Source organism: Heptranchias perlo, chromosome 11 (genome assembly GCF_035084215.1).
Source record: "Heptranchias perlo isolate sHepPer1 chromosome 11, sHepPer1.hap1, whole genome shotgun sequence".
NCBI classification, from domain to species: Eukaryota; Metazoa; Chordata; class Chondrichthyes; order Hexanchiformes; family Hexanchidae; genus Heptranchias; species Heptranchias perlo.
In genome coordinates this window covers 42,708,561-42,723,014 of record NC_090335.1, presented here as the reverse complement: position 1 = coordinate 42,723,014, position 14,454 = coordinate 42,708,561, and the positions used below count along the sequence as shown (strand labels likewise).

At 43.0% G+C, this 14,454-nt stretch overlaps 1 long non-coding RNA gene across 1 annotated transcript; it reads right to left on the bottom strand.

Moving 5' to 3' along the window:
- Positions 1–1,305: 1,305 nt before the first annotated feature.
- Positions 1,306–12,372, bottom strand: LOC137326946 (uncharacterized). The gene is made up of 3 exons (XR_010964308.1): positions 11,992–12,372; positions 3,735–3,863; positions 1,306–2,404 (listed from the first exon to the last, which is right to left on the bottom strand). It is a non-coding gene; the product is annotated as an uncharacterized lncRNA (long non-coding RNA).
- Between the last annotated feature and the right edge of the window lie 2,082 nt (positions 12,373–14,454).

The window sequence follows — 14,454 nt, the reverse complement described above, 5'->3', positions numbered from 1 at the left end:
TTTGCAGCTCCCACAGGCTGGTGGCTGCAACATATCTGTTTCAACTGGGAGTGTTTCCCCCAGCAAGGGAAACATGCTCTGTTGAGATGAAAATCCCACCCCTCCTAAAATATCCTCCAAAGCAGGTCTGCAAACGACCTGAACTATGTAATTAATTGCTTTAAGTGGGATCCCGCCAGCTTTAATTGCCAGTGGGAATCCCGCATGCGGGGGCTGCACACGCATCTAAGCGCGTCATTGGGGAACCTGGAAGTGGGTGGGTTGGAGCCGGGCTCCGGATCCGCCCCGGGAATCCCCAATTTTAGCAGCCCCCCCGCCACGAACGCACCCATCGGCCATCCGAAAATTGACCCCTTTGTGTGTGCAAAATTCTTCATAGAACAGAATCAACAATGGTAAATTTACAAAATAAGGGGCTAGAATCAAGTAGACCTAAAATACCCAAGATATAAGTGGAAGGATGTGGACACCTGTTTCCGATAAGATCATCACAAAGCTTTGAAGGTTAAAATCTTGTATTTGAAATCAATGTCACTGAACCAAGCTCTAAATGAGCTCAGCTTGTTCCAACCTAAATACTGGCAACACTTTATCAGCTAGAAACATTTTAAATGTAAAAGCCACCACCTACGACATGTACTTGTTTAGACATCTTGGCCATGAGTTTCCTCAGGGGTCCTGCCACACTCCAGCAGGAGACCAACGCAACCCACTGAAAAAGGCAGGGACTCGATTGCACTGGGTCAATGCTGTTTCTGGGGTTTTTTGGCCTGCCACGTAAGTGGTCAAATGTCATAGAGGGGAGGAGCCAAAATTGGAGACTCCCCACACCAGGATTCCCGGTTCATTAGGGATCCGGTGTGTACTGAGGCCAGGACACCCAATAAGATGAGGCACATTCACCTCCAGGTGGGTAATAAGTGGGCCTCACCAGGGATGTCCAGGCCATTCAGTGCCCAGAACTTTAAAAAAAAATCAAAATTGCCCCCCTTACACAGGGTGCTTATGGAAGAGTGCAAGAGGTCAGGGAGAAGGCGGGTGGAGGGGGGGGAGAGGTTGTGAGTGGGGGACGGAGGACTGAGCAACCCTCTGTGTGCTGTATGAGGCAGGTGAGTACTAGAGATTTGCCTGCAGTAGCATGCATGCCCATGACCCATCCAACTGAGGTGCTTTTCTGTTGACTGGTGGGGTTAGTGCTGGAGCCACCGGTATTCATTATTCTGGCGTAACCTCTAGAGATTGTATTCTGCGGATTTTCGGGGTCCTTCTGTCTTCAAATACCACAGTTAATGATTTATTTCTGGAGGAGACTTACTTGAACGTTACATCTATGTATTTTCTATCAATCTTTTATAAACAGCTCTCAATTATGTTAATCACTCTAGGGACCACAAATAAGTTGTGATAAATAACAGTTTAGATAACTAAAGTTAACAAAAAGAGTTAACCTGAGGAACAAGGCAAGATACAGTTAAAAAAATTCTGTAGTTTATATTAAAGGTGGGATAGTCCATTGAATTGACCATTTTTCATAAATATTATACAGTAAACTGTAGTCTTACTGGTGTCTCTCAGCCATCCCTTGCTACCCTATTTAGGGTTTTGGAACTGCTCCTTAGAGGCAGCTTGGGAGCAGACATTTTGTGTAGAACCTCCCTTCCCTTGACATCATTACATTTCAGTCCAGTGACCATGATTGAGAAGTGCTGCCCACAGTCCACTTGTCCCCATGTAGGCCATTGAAACAAACTTTCATTAAGGCACATCATTTCTGTCTAATGGCCTTTTAGTAAAGAAGTCAATACTTCCCCTTTAATAACAGTAGCTCCTTTAACAAGTACTTGTTGTTTCGACCCTTCAACCAGTTTCATCCATTCCTAGGATTTACCCTGAATCGCCACAGCTTTGAGATTATTTAATAGTTTTTCTGGCGGAGCCTTGTCAAAAGGCCCCTGGAAGTCAAGTTATACCACACAGTCCACTTGGATTGTCACCTCTTCAAAGAAGTTGAGGAGATTGGTCAGGCAGGATCATCCCCTTCCGAATCCCTGCTGACTGCTGTTAGCTAGGTTATGGTTGTCCAGATGATCTTCATGCTTACTTCTGATAATCGATACTTTATTTTATATAGAATAGAAGTAAGACAAAAGGGTCTGCAGTTGCCCGTGTCTTTCTTGTCTTTTTGACTATGGACACTATATTGGCTTGTTTCAAATCTTCTGGCACCTCCCCAGTGTCCAATGACTCCCTCATAATGTTTCTCAGTGCTTCACGAATCTCTTCCTTAGTCTTTTTCAGCTCTCCGGGATAAATACCATCTATCCTTGGGGATCATATTTGTTTTGATCCACATAGCCGGTGTAGGATTTCTGTCTCATTTATAACAAAGGTCTTTGGACACTGCCTTCAGGGAGAAAGAGTAAAAATTAAAACTTAAAAATTAAACAACATTACCATCGCCGAATCCCCACCATCATCATCCTGGGGGTCATCATTGATCAGAAACTTAACTGGACCAGCCACATAAATACTGTGGCTACAAGAGCAGGTCAGAAGCTGGGTATTCTGCGGCGAGTGACTCACCTCCTGACTCCCCAAAGCCATTCCACCATGTACAAGGCACAAGTCAGGAGTGTGATGGAATACTCTCCACTTGCCTGGATGAGTGCAGCTCCAACAACACTCAAGAAGCTCGACACCATCCAGGACAAAGCAGCCCGCTTGATTGGCACACCGTCCAACACCCTAAAGATTCACGCCCTTCACCACCGGCGCACCGTGGCTGCAGTGTGTACCATCTAGAGGATGCAGTGCAGCAACTCGCCAAGGCTTCTTCAACAGCATCTCCCAAACCCGCGACCTCTACCACCTAGAAGGACAAGGGCAGTAGGCACATGGGAACAACACCACCTGCACGTTCCCCTCCAAGTCACACACCATCCCGACTTGGAAATATATCGCCGTTCCTTCATCGTCGCTGGGTCAAAATCCTGGAACTCCCTACTTAACAACACTGTGGGAGAACCTTCACCACACAGACTGCAGTGGTTCAAGAAGGAGGCTCATCACCACCTTCTCAAGGGTAATTAGGGATGGGCAATAAATGCTGGCCTTCCCAGCGACGCCCACATCCCATGAACGAATAAAAAAGATGGGTCATTCTATGAAGCACATCACTAAGAGAAGGGGAGGGCAAGGAACTTTGTTCAAGTATGCCAAAGTATGGAAAAATAACTTTTTTGTTGTGAATTTTTACTTCAATGTAATGTTTAATTATAGAAACTAAAATCCCACTCGAAAGAGGAATGGTCAATATCTGGAACTTTGGTAGCATTGTTGCAACAACTTGCATAAGGCCCCTCACGTCACAAAACCAATGATATAGTGGCAGGAGCAGGGGTCAAGCAGTATGCCAGAGTTGGAGCATGGACATAGAACATCCAGGGGATTTTTCAGTTTTTTTGGGATGGTTGCCAGGGGTCCATTAATCTTAGTTCAATCCAATTTTTCAAATAATAATCAGCAGTCATCTTAGAAAATATATTTTGCATATATGCATATTCCACAAACTACCACAGTACTCAAATGAGTTAAAAATAAAATTCATTCTTTTAAGTAGCAAATAAAGATCATAGTCTTTAGGCAGTTATACAAATGACTATCACCCTGTAAAACAAATCGCAACAATAAGCATTATTAAAATGTTCATTTTTAAAATGTTCACAAATACATACCAGGGTCGAGAGTGACATTTCCAGAACTTTTATCCTTAATATATTTTATAACTTCCCAGTGTCTCTGTGTATGAAGTCTAAATTAGTGCAAATATTAGGAACCAGAAATGCTTCAGTACTGACACATGTCTGAAAGAAAGGGAATATATATTAATATAAGGTTTTTAATGATGTAATGCAAAGGTTATGCATTTTCATTGAAGTATTTTCATTGAAATATTTTAATTGAAATACTTGACCTGAATTCTTCCTCCAGATCACGAGTTATGAAAAATATCTACAATTGCTTAAAACCCCCTGAGGTGGCAGCATTCATTTTGTACTCAGTTTCACATTCAGAAAAAGAGTAAAGAAAAAACTTTGGAAATAAGAAACCAAATAGTGTCATATTTATCTTTCAATCACAAAATGAAAGAGATTGGAGGCTAGAAACTACAGTTTGACATAATAAATGGCCAAGTGCCTCTTGTTAAAATAACGGACAGAGGAATGTCAAATTAACACTTTCGTTCATCTGATATATCACCAACAGTTATTTCTAATCTTTGGTTTGATTGATTGTAACCTCAATAAAATAGCTGGTTGAAATTATCTATAAAAGTATAATAAGTGCATCAATTGAGGTGGTAAAAATAATTTATAAACGCACTAAATAATGAAAGGGCTGATGATGCATAAACACTAGCTGCATAGAACTGTTCGGTAAATCAAAGATTAGACAGAAACTAACAAAGAGTAGAACTACCTCCAAAAACAAACCCCAGAGCCTGTCAACTCTGAATGCCCCCCTCAGTGCTTCCAGTCCCATCTTTTCCTTCAGTGCTCTCACAAACTAGACCCCTCTACTATACCTCCCCAGTACTTTAAATCAACTGTCCATCCCACTCTTCCAATGTCCCACCCTCTCCCATTGGTCCCACCGCACAACTCCTCAGTTCTTCTAGCCCCACTAATTTGAGCTTGTAACCAACACCTTCAGTACCACTAACCCCTTCCCTGAGTGTCCACAGAACCTTAAGTTCTTCTAAAGCTCCAACTTGCAGGGACCTCCCAGTCTCCAGAATCCCCTGGGCTGTTTTCCTCTCCCTCCAGTGCTCCCAGGTATCACGGTCTATCCCATGAGTAGTTCCAAAACCCAGTCTTCCCTTATGAGTGCTGCCAGAACCCAACTACGTACAAAGGCTCCAAAATACATCCCCACCAAGTATTGCCAAATCCCAGTACTCCTACTCCCATCCAAGTCCAGCACTTCCTTGCGCTCTCACAACCAGTAGTCCATTCTGCCTATGCATTCCCACATTTTAACACCAACCTCTTGCTTCCTCCCAACCACAGTCCCTTCTACAGTTCCTTCTGGCCTGACTCTTTGCCCCTTCATTTCTCTAACGTACGTTTCATAGGAAGAATCATAGAAATTTATGGTAGAGAAGGAGGGCATTCGGCCCATTGTGTCTGTGCCAGCCAAAAAAGAGCTATCCAGCCTAATCCCACTTTCTAGCTTTTGGTCTGTAGCCTTGTAGGTTGCGGCACTTCAAGTGCACATCCAAGCGCCTTTTAAATGCGATGAGGGTTTCAGCCTCTACCACTCTTTCAGGCAGTGAGTTCCCTCACCATTCTCTGGGTGAAAACATTTTTCCTCAGCTCCCCTCTAATCCTCCTACCAATTGCTTTAAATCTATGCCCCCTGGTTATTGACCCCTCTACTGAGTGAACTAGGTCCTTCCTATCCACTCTATCTAGGCCCCTCATAAATTTATACACCTCAATTAAATCTCCACTCAGCCTCCACTGTTCCAAAGAAAACAACCCCGGCCTATCCAATCTTTCCTTACAGCTAAAATTCTCCAATCCTGGCAACATCCTCGTAAATCTCCTCAGTACCCTCTCTACTGCAATCACATCTTTCCTGTAATGTGATGACCAGAACTGTATGCAGTATTCAAACTGTGGCCTAACTAGCGATCTATACAGTTCGAGCATAACCTCCCTGCTCTTATATTGTGTGCCTCAGCTAATAAAGGCAAGTATGCCTTCTTAACCACCTTATCTACCTATCCTGCTACCTTCAGGGATGTGTGGACATGCACTCCAAGGTCCCTCACTTCCTCTACACCTCTCAATATCCTCCCATTTATTGTGTATTCCCTTGCCTTGTTTGCCCTCCCCAAATGCATTACCTCACACTTCTCCAGATTGAATTCCATTTGCCACTTTTTCGCCCACCTGACCAGTCCATTGATATCTTCATACAGTCTACAGCTTTCCCCTCAATATCAACCGCGCGGCCAATTTTTGTATCAACTGCAAATTTCTTAATCATGCCCCCTACATTTAAGTCTAAATCATTGATATATACCACAAAAAGCAAGGGACCTAGTACTGAGCCCTCGGAACTCCACTGGAAACAGCCTTCCAGTCACAAAAACACCCGTCGACCATTACCCTTTGCTTCCTGCCAATGAGCCAATTTTAGATCCAACTTGCCACTTTCCCTTCAATCCCGTGGACTTTTACTTTTCTGACCAGTCTGCCATGTGGGACCTTGTTAAAAGCCTTGGTAAAATCCACGTAGACTACATCAAATGCACAACCCTCATCGACCATCCTTGTTACCTCCTCGAAAAATTCGATCAAATTAGTCAGACACGACCTTCCCTTAACAAATCCATGCTGATTGTCCTTGATTAGTCCGTGCCTTTCTAAGTGACAGTTTATCCTGTCCCTCAGAATTGTTTCCAATAATTTGCCCACCACCGAGGTTAGGTTGACTGGCCTGTAATTACTCAGTCTATCCCTTTCTCCCTTTTTAAACAACGGTACAACTTTGCCAGTCCTCCAGTACCACGCCCGTAGCCAGAGAAGATTGGACAATGATGGTCACAGCCTCCGTTATTTCCTCTCTTGTTTCTCTTAACAGCCTGGGATACATTTCATCGGGGCCTAGCGATTTATCTACTTTCAAAGATGCTAATCCCCTTAATATTTTCTCCCTCACTATATTTATCCCATTCAAAGTTTCACACTCCTCCTCAACTACAATATCTGCATTGTCCCCCTCTTTTGTGAAGACAGACGCAAAGTATTCATTAACAACCATACCCACATCTTCTGCCTCCACACATAGATTACCTTCTTGGTCTCTAACAGGCCTTACTCTTTCCTTAGTTATCCTCTTGCTGTTTATGTATTTATAAAACATCTTTTGGTTTTCTTTGATTTTACTTTTTTTTATTCATTTATGGGATGGGCGTCGCTGGCAAGGCCAGCATTTATTGCCCATCCCTAATTGCCCTTGAGAAGGTGGTGGTGAGCGATATATTTCCAAGTCGGGATGTTGTGTGACTTGGAGGGGAACGTGCAGGTGGTGTTGTTCCCATGTGCCTGCTGCTCTTGTCCTTCTAGGTGGTAGAGGTCGTGGGTTTGGGAAGTGCTATTGAAGAAGCTTTGGCGAGTTGCTGCAGTGCATCCTGTAGATGGTGCACACTGCAGCCACCGTGCACCGGTGGTGAAGGGAGTGAATGTTTAGGGTGGTGGAAGGGGTGCCAATCAAGCAGGCTGCTTTGTCCTGGATGATGTCGAGTTTCTTGAGTGTTGTTGTAGCTGCACTCATCCAAGCAAGAGGCAAAAGGCCATCCGCCCGATGAAGGAGGAAGCCTCCGAAAGCTTGTGGAATTTAATTTAAAATAAATTTGTTGGACTATAACTTGGTGTTGTAAAATTGTTTACTATTATCTGAGGGGTTGCGAATGGAACTGAACACTGCGCAATCATCAGCGAACATTCCCATTCCTGACCTCATGATGGAGGGAAGGTCATTGATGAAGCAGCTGAAGATGGTTGGACCTAGGAAACTGCCCTGAGGTACTCCTGCAACAATGTTCTGGGGCTGAGATGATTGGCCTCCAACAACCACTACCATCTTCCTTTGTGCTAGGTATGACTCCAGCCACTGTTGAGTTTTCCCCCTGATTCCCATTGACTTCAATTTTACTAGGGCTCCTTGGTGCCACACTCAGTCAAATGCTGCCTTGATGTCAAGGGCAGTCACTCTAACCTCACCTCTGGAATTCAGCTCTTATGTTCCTGTTTGGACCAAGACTGTAATTAGGTCTTTCACGCCCTCTCTTTGCTTTCTCAATTTCCTTTTTAATTTCACCCCTGCACTTTCTATACTTCTCTAGGCTTTCTGCAGTAATGAGCTCTCGGCATCTGACATAAGCTTCCCTTTTTTACCTTATCCTCTCCTGTATGCTCCTTGACATCCAGGGGCTCTAGATTTGGGAGTGCCACCCTTTTTGTTTGTGGGAACATATTTGCTCTGAACCCTCACTATCTCCTCCTTGAATGCCTCCCACTGTTCTGACACTGATTTACTTTCATAGAATCATAGAAAGATTACAGCACAGAAGGAGGCCATTCGGCCCATCGAGTCTGCGCTGGCTCTATGCAAGAGCAATCCAGCTAGTCCCACTCCCCCGTCCTATCCCCGTAGCCCTACAAATTTTTTCCTTTCAAGTACTTGTCCAGTTCCCTTTTGAAGGCCATGATTGAATCTGCCTCCGCCACCCCCTCGGGCAGTGCATTCCAGATTCTAACCACTCGCTGTGTAAAAAAGCTTTTCCTCACATCACCTTTGGTTCTTTTGCCAATCACCTTAAATCTATGTCCTCTGGTTCTTGACCATTCTGCCAATGGGAACAGTTTCTCTCTATCTACTCTGTCTAGACCCTTCAAGTAGATGTTTCCAATCCATTTTTGCTAAATCACTTCTCAGCTTAGTAAAATTGGCCTTCCCCCAATTGAAAACTTTTGCTCCTGTTCTATGTTTGTCCTTTTTCATAACTACTCTAAATCTAACTGAATTATGATCACTACCACCAAAATGCACTCCTACTGATACTCCTTCCACCTGCTCAGCTTCATTCCTTAAAACTAAGTCCAGAACTGCCCACAGCTGACCGAGACATGTCTCGTATAGTCTCTCCCAACCCCACTTCTTACTCAGTATAAATTGCCGTTAATCTTCTTGCATACTATAGGTCTTAAAAAAGGTAAAAGATAAATATTAGGGGTAATTTTCTGAAGTTGTGCTTCCGAAAGGGAGCATCATCCATGGGAAATGCATACTGGAAATTTGGGCATGCATCAATGATTGGAAAATCATGCACCCGAGTTTTCAATATACGCTGCTGGTGGACGAGGCTCCCCACCAGTGGCATGAAATTAAAAAATTAACCCTTTAAGTACATCAGTAAAATAACATGTGTGAGAGACACTGGAGACAGACAGAAGAGAGAGGGGAGAGAGTGGAGAAGAAATTTACAGAAAGGTAAGTGAGACAGCAAAAGGAGAAAAAGAAAGAGAAATCTGTGTGACACCCATAGAGAGGAAAGAAAAGATAAAAACAGAGAATGACACAAAAAGAATTTAAAGTGGGAAAGAAAGAAAGAGAGATTTAGGTTTTTTTGTCCATGAGTAGTGCTACATAAGGTCAATAATATTCTAATATATTAACCTGGAATTTTCAATCTGGTCCAGCTAATTACAGGCATATATTGGGATAACCTGACTGGAAGATTGGGCAGAATTCCGTTACCCCAGATCTCCACCTACATTTTGCCCGCCTCACGTCATTTCTAGCGGATGTGGGAAGTGCCCACCTATTTTTGGTCAGTTCTACGCAAATGAGATAAAAATTAGATCATACGATCCATCTTGTCATTTCTGCCTCAGTTGTGTTGATTCCTTTCTTACCTGAATAAAACGATATTTTGCTAGGTACTAGGGAACAGTTGGAATAGAATTTAAAGTGCTTAGCATTAACAGTCATAGCATCAGTTTAAAGTTTATTTCTGACTCATTTTAGAGGTTTTTTTTGTTGCTATTGTCTGCTACTTTGACATCTGCTTTTGTGCCATTTGTTGTGAGGCTGCCATATTGCTCCCCCCCACCCCCATTCTAAACAGGGCACAAATGGTTTCCCATTGGAAATTGTCGCTGCAGCTTTTCTTTTTGAAACAAAGAGGAGTCACAGAGGAATACCAGCCTGATTGGGCAACACCAGAGGTGCACAGCACTCACGCTCCTGCACCCTCATACCAGAATGTACAGGCACATGCTCGCATTTGTCAGAAGAGCAGTGGTCTGCAGAGACTTTGGTTTACAAGGGAAGCCAGCATACTGCAAGTGGACTGACAGCCTACTTCTACCACAAGCACTGCACTGTCAATTGGCTGTAAAGGTCTTAACTTTTATGCTGATTCCAGACTGCCATCGAGAACACCAGTAACATTTGCCAATCAGGTGTACACGGACACATCAAACAAGTCACAAATGCACTGTTTGCTAAAACAATTTTGATTCCTTCTCCATGGACAGGTCACTGCAATTTTACAGTGTTGCAGGATTTTGTTCCTATGACATGCAGTAAAGCCTAGGTGTTTGCATACAGCCAATAACAGATGTGATGACTATTGCATGCAACAAGCAATTACATTCCATGCAAGGCTTCTGCGGGGTGAATCTATGTAAGAATGTGAGTGCTGGAAGACTTCCAAGTGAAAGCTGGGATTGTCAAGAGCACCATGCAGCCTCATGGGCATTGATGGTAGGCTATTAAAGCACTTTAACAAGAATAACATAGATGCATTTAAGGGGAAGCTAGATAAGCACATGAGGGAGAAAGGAATAGAAGGATATGCTAATAGAGTTAGTTGAAGGGGCTTGTGTGCAGCATAAACATCAACATAGACCAGTTGGGCCGAACGGCCTGTTTCTGTGCTGTAAATTCAATATAATTTTATGTAACAAAGTATGAGGTCATTGTAAGAGGAAAACATGCTGAGTACACTCACTCCCTGGACATCTCTTTCCCCAAAGGTAGCTCTCTGTGGGGCCACACAGCGCAGTGCCAAAGTATATCACCGTCCTCTGCTTCTCTTCCTGCAGAAATATTTCTACTGCCTCATCATGTTTCCTACATTACAACAGTGACTACACTTCAAAATTAATGAGTAGTTAATTGGCTGTAAAGCCCTTTGGCACGTTGTGAGAGGTGCTATATAAATGACATGTAAACATAGAAACATAGAAAATAGGAGCAGGAGTAGGCCATTCAGCCCTTCGAGCCTGCTCCGCCATTCAATATGATCATGGCTGATCCTCTATCTCAATACCATATTCCCGCACTCTCGCCATACCCCTTGATGCCTTTTGTGTCTAGAAATCTTTCTAGCTCCTTCTTAAATATATTCAGTGACTTGGCCTCCACAGCCTTCTGTGGTAGAGAATTCCACAGGTTCACCACCCTCTAAGTGATGAAATTTCTCCTCATCTCAGTCCTAAATGTCCTATCCCGTATCCTGAGACTGTGACCCCTCGTTCTGGACCCCCCCAACCAGGGGAAACATCCTCCCTGCATCCAGTCTGTCTAGCCCTGTCAGAATTTTATACGTTTCAATGAGATCCCCTCTCATTCTTCTAAACTCGAGTGAATACAGGCCAAGTCAACCCAATCTCTCCTCATACAACAGTCCTGCCATCCCAGGAATCAGTCTGGTGAACCTTCGCTGCACTCCCTCTATGGCAAGTATATCCTTTCTTAGGTAAGGAGACCAAAACTGCACACAATACTCCAGGTGTGGTCTCACCAAGGCCCTGTATAACTGCAGTAAGACATCCTAGCTCCTGTACTCAAATCTTCCTGCTTTTTAGAGGGTTTGCTGCCCTCTTGCAGACCTGCTACCCATTCTGGAATCTCGGAACTTCGTTCCCTGTAATGACGGTTTTTCTGAAACAGAAAGCCACTTTCTCTGTTTCTACTGATATTATAGATTTGAACATGCGGTCTGTGACATAGATATTTCACTTTGTTAGATAATGTTTTCCTTCTCTTTAGTTCAATCAACTTAAGAGTATTGTTCTAACTCATGTCTCCTTTGATGAGAGTCAGAGCTTGTGTCTGGATAGATTCCAATTATCTCTACTGTAAGAGTCAGAACACGATGACACACTTGGTATGGACTTTCTAAGTACAGACAAATGTGAGTTTTATAAGAAATCAGGTTAATTTTCAGATGGGCTTATTTCAACACAAATAAAATACAGGCATTTGCTACTTTAAAAAGTGTTCCACCTGGTCATCCCATTTTAAATAGTTTGAAATCACAAAATCAAATAATTTTGCTGAACTAATGCATCCAAATTTTCATTTAGTGATCACACCGGAAGGGAGGGGAGGGTAAAATGAAATAATTACCTTAGTTCTGATCAGGTTAATGACCATATAATTTTCCTTGTAATAGACTATCTTCAGGTTTATTGGTGCTTTCCGGTAACACAGCATTATCCATATATTTCACAGGTGCACTGTAGAGATGCAAGCCATTTATCATAATGACTTAGGAAGTCAAGGTTGAAAGTTGTATTTGAAATACATTACCCAGGCATGTTCACAGAATAGAATAAGCTGTTTAGAATGTCCTCGGTCCACTTTCTGCCTTGCTAGATGACAACAGCTGTGCAAACACTAAAGTTGTCCACAACCCAGAATTCGTGTTTGAAGAGTTTTTCCTTTTGTCATGCTTGATATTAGTCCAAAAAGGAAAGATGTATTTTGGTTGAGTTTTTTCAGGTAGGCCCAATTCCTGGAACAAACTACAATGGACAAAACTGATAAAAAGAGCCTGCACTGAAACTAGCATTTCAGTTACTAGGGCAAAGTTAACTGAAAGTATGTTAGAATTATGTTGAGGCAGAGATGGGCTGATACAATATCATCATTATGAACATTTTATCTCAGAGGCTTTGTCTCTTTAATAAATCACAAATGTTAAAATCCACATTTATTTTGTTTATAGTATATACAGTTACCCAGAGGTAGTGCAATATGTCAATCTACCAACATCCTTAAGCCTCCCCAAAGAGAGAGGTCGTGACCTTGGTCAGACCATTAGGGGAGACACGTAGCAAAGGTCAAGTCTGTGCTCAATTTATATGAGTCATTTCCTTAGTGTGAAGTTGGAGACTTTGAAATTGCTGTGAGAAATTTATCCCGTCAGATTTGGCATTGTGGTATCACAATAATATGACATTAATGTTACTGCTCCTGGCAATCATATCGCTGCATCCTCTTAAGTAATAGAAGCTGTTGGCCAGACATTTTTATTCTTTTTAATTAATATTTATCAAGAACTTGCACCAGGGCCTCCAAGCTTTTTGTCTTCAGGGACTGACCCACAGGCATCACTCTGGGTTAGTTTTTCAAAAAAAATGTTTTGGCTTAAAGAAGTAGCCCATTTACAGAGCTCCAAAATGAGCCTTGTGTACAATTGCTTCGGGCAATAGAGAGAGGAGCAAATGCAGTGGAGTGAGGTGAGGTGATGGGATGGGATCCAAGAGCAGTCCATCTGCTCAGAATTACTGGGGGTAATGTTTTCAAAATAAATTGTCAGTAGAGACTGAAGATTTGTCTTTAAATAAGCATGTACTCACCAATGACCAAATTTCATTTAATGAATATAGGCCCTGATTTTCCTCCACCCCTTCAACCTAGCGTAAATGCGTCTTTAACTCAACTGAGCCCGGCCGTATTTCCGGGATCAGCTCATCTAAGTGGCTATAGGCAGCCTGGGAAGCGACACTCGCTCCAAATCGGGGGAAGGAAGTTGTGACTGTAACAGTGCAAATCCTCAGCATTGTTTTGCCAGAAGCAGCAACAAGCCAGATGGCCTCCACCTCCGCAGTGCTGCACTGAAAAATGGGGAGAAAAACTGTACTTGCCTGAGGTCAGTAGAAGTTGGTGGCCTCCCCGTTACAGAGTCTCCACACACCGTTTATATGGGCGGTCTTCGGGGCAGGCGTTTCCCTGGTGGCGTTCCAGAAAAGTGTCGCAGGTGTTATAACATCACACCCACATAATTCGGATAACATTGAAATAATCCCAGAAACGCATGTGATGCACAAAGGATGTCGAGACTTGAATTGCAGGTCTCCCCTTTTCCCTTTCCCTAATGTCCCGGAAGCAGCTGCACATAGGACACATGGCAGAGAAAAATCATCCCATAATGTGCAGGGCTAGTTTAAAGAAAGAATTCCATGTGGCCTAGTACTGAGCTATACAGACCAGGAATGACCTGGGTTTGATCCTTGGCTGGTACTAAGTTAGCTAATAGCTGTCCAGGGTTAGCCTCAGTGTCCAGCTAGGATTCCTGTGCCTTTTTGTAAGCAGTTACCCCCTGATAGAAGGAGCACACACATAGATATTAGGTGAGGAGAGGATCAGGCTCACCTTCCATACCTTTTTCTTCCCCCCCACCCCCCCCCTGTAAAATCTTCTGCTGATGCCCACTGTCCAAGTGTTAAGGTACCAAAGGACAGTAGAACTAAACAGCAGCATGAATCATTGGAAAAAATTATACGCAATGCTATATGTTTCACATAAATACAGATAAGGGCACTAAAGGATTTTTTTCTGGAATACCTCTTGACTGTTGAATTTTGTTCTTAGTTAAATGCTAATTTTGCTTTAAAATGCTTCAAGATTATACGTGTAAGCCTAGAAATTTCATACTGTTTTCAGCGTAATTTCAATGTATAATCAAAGCAAGTAATTTTTTTGGTAGCTTTGCAAGCTCCTGAAAACCTCCTCAACTTCCTTAACAGAGGGTTTTTACTCCCTCAATGTACAGATTGTGTGGGACAACATGAAAACCATCCGTTA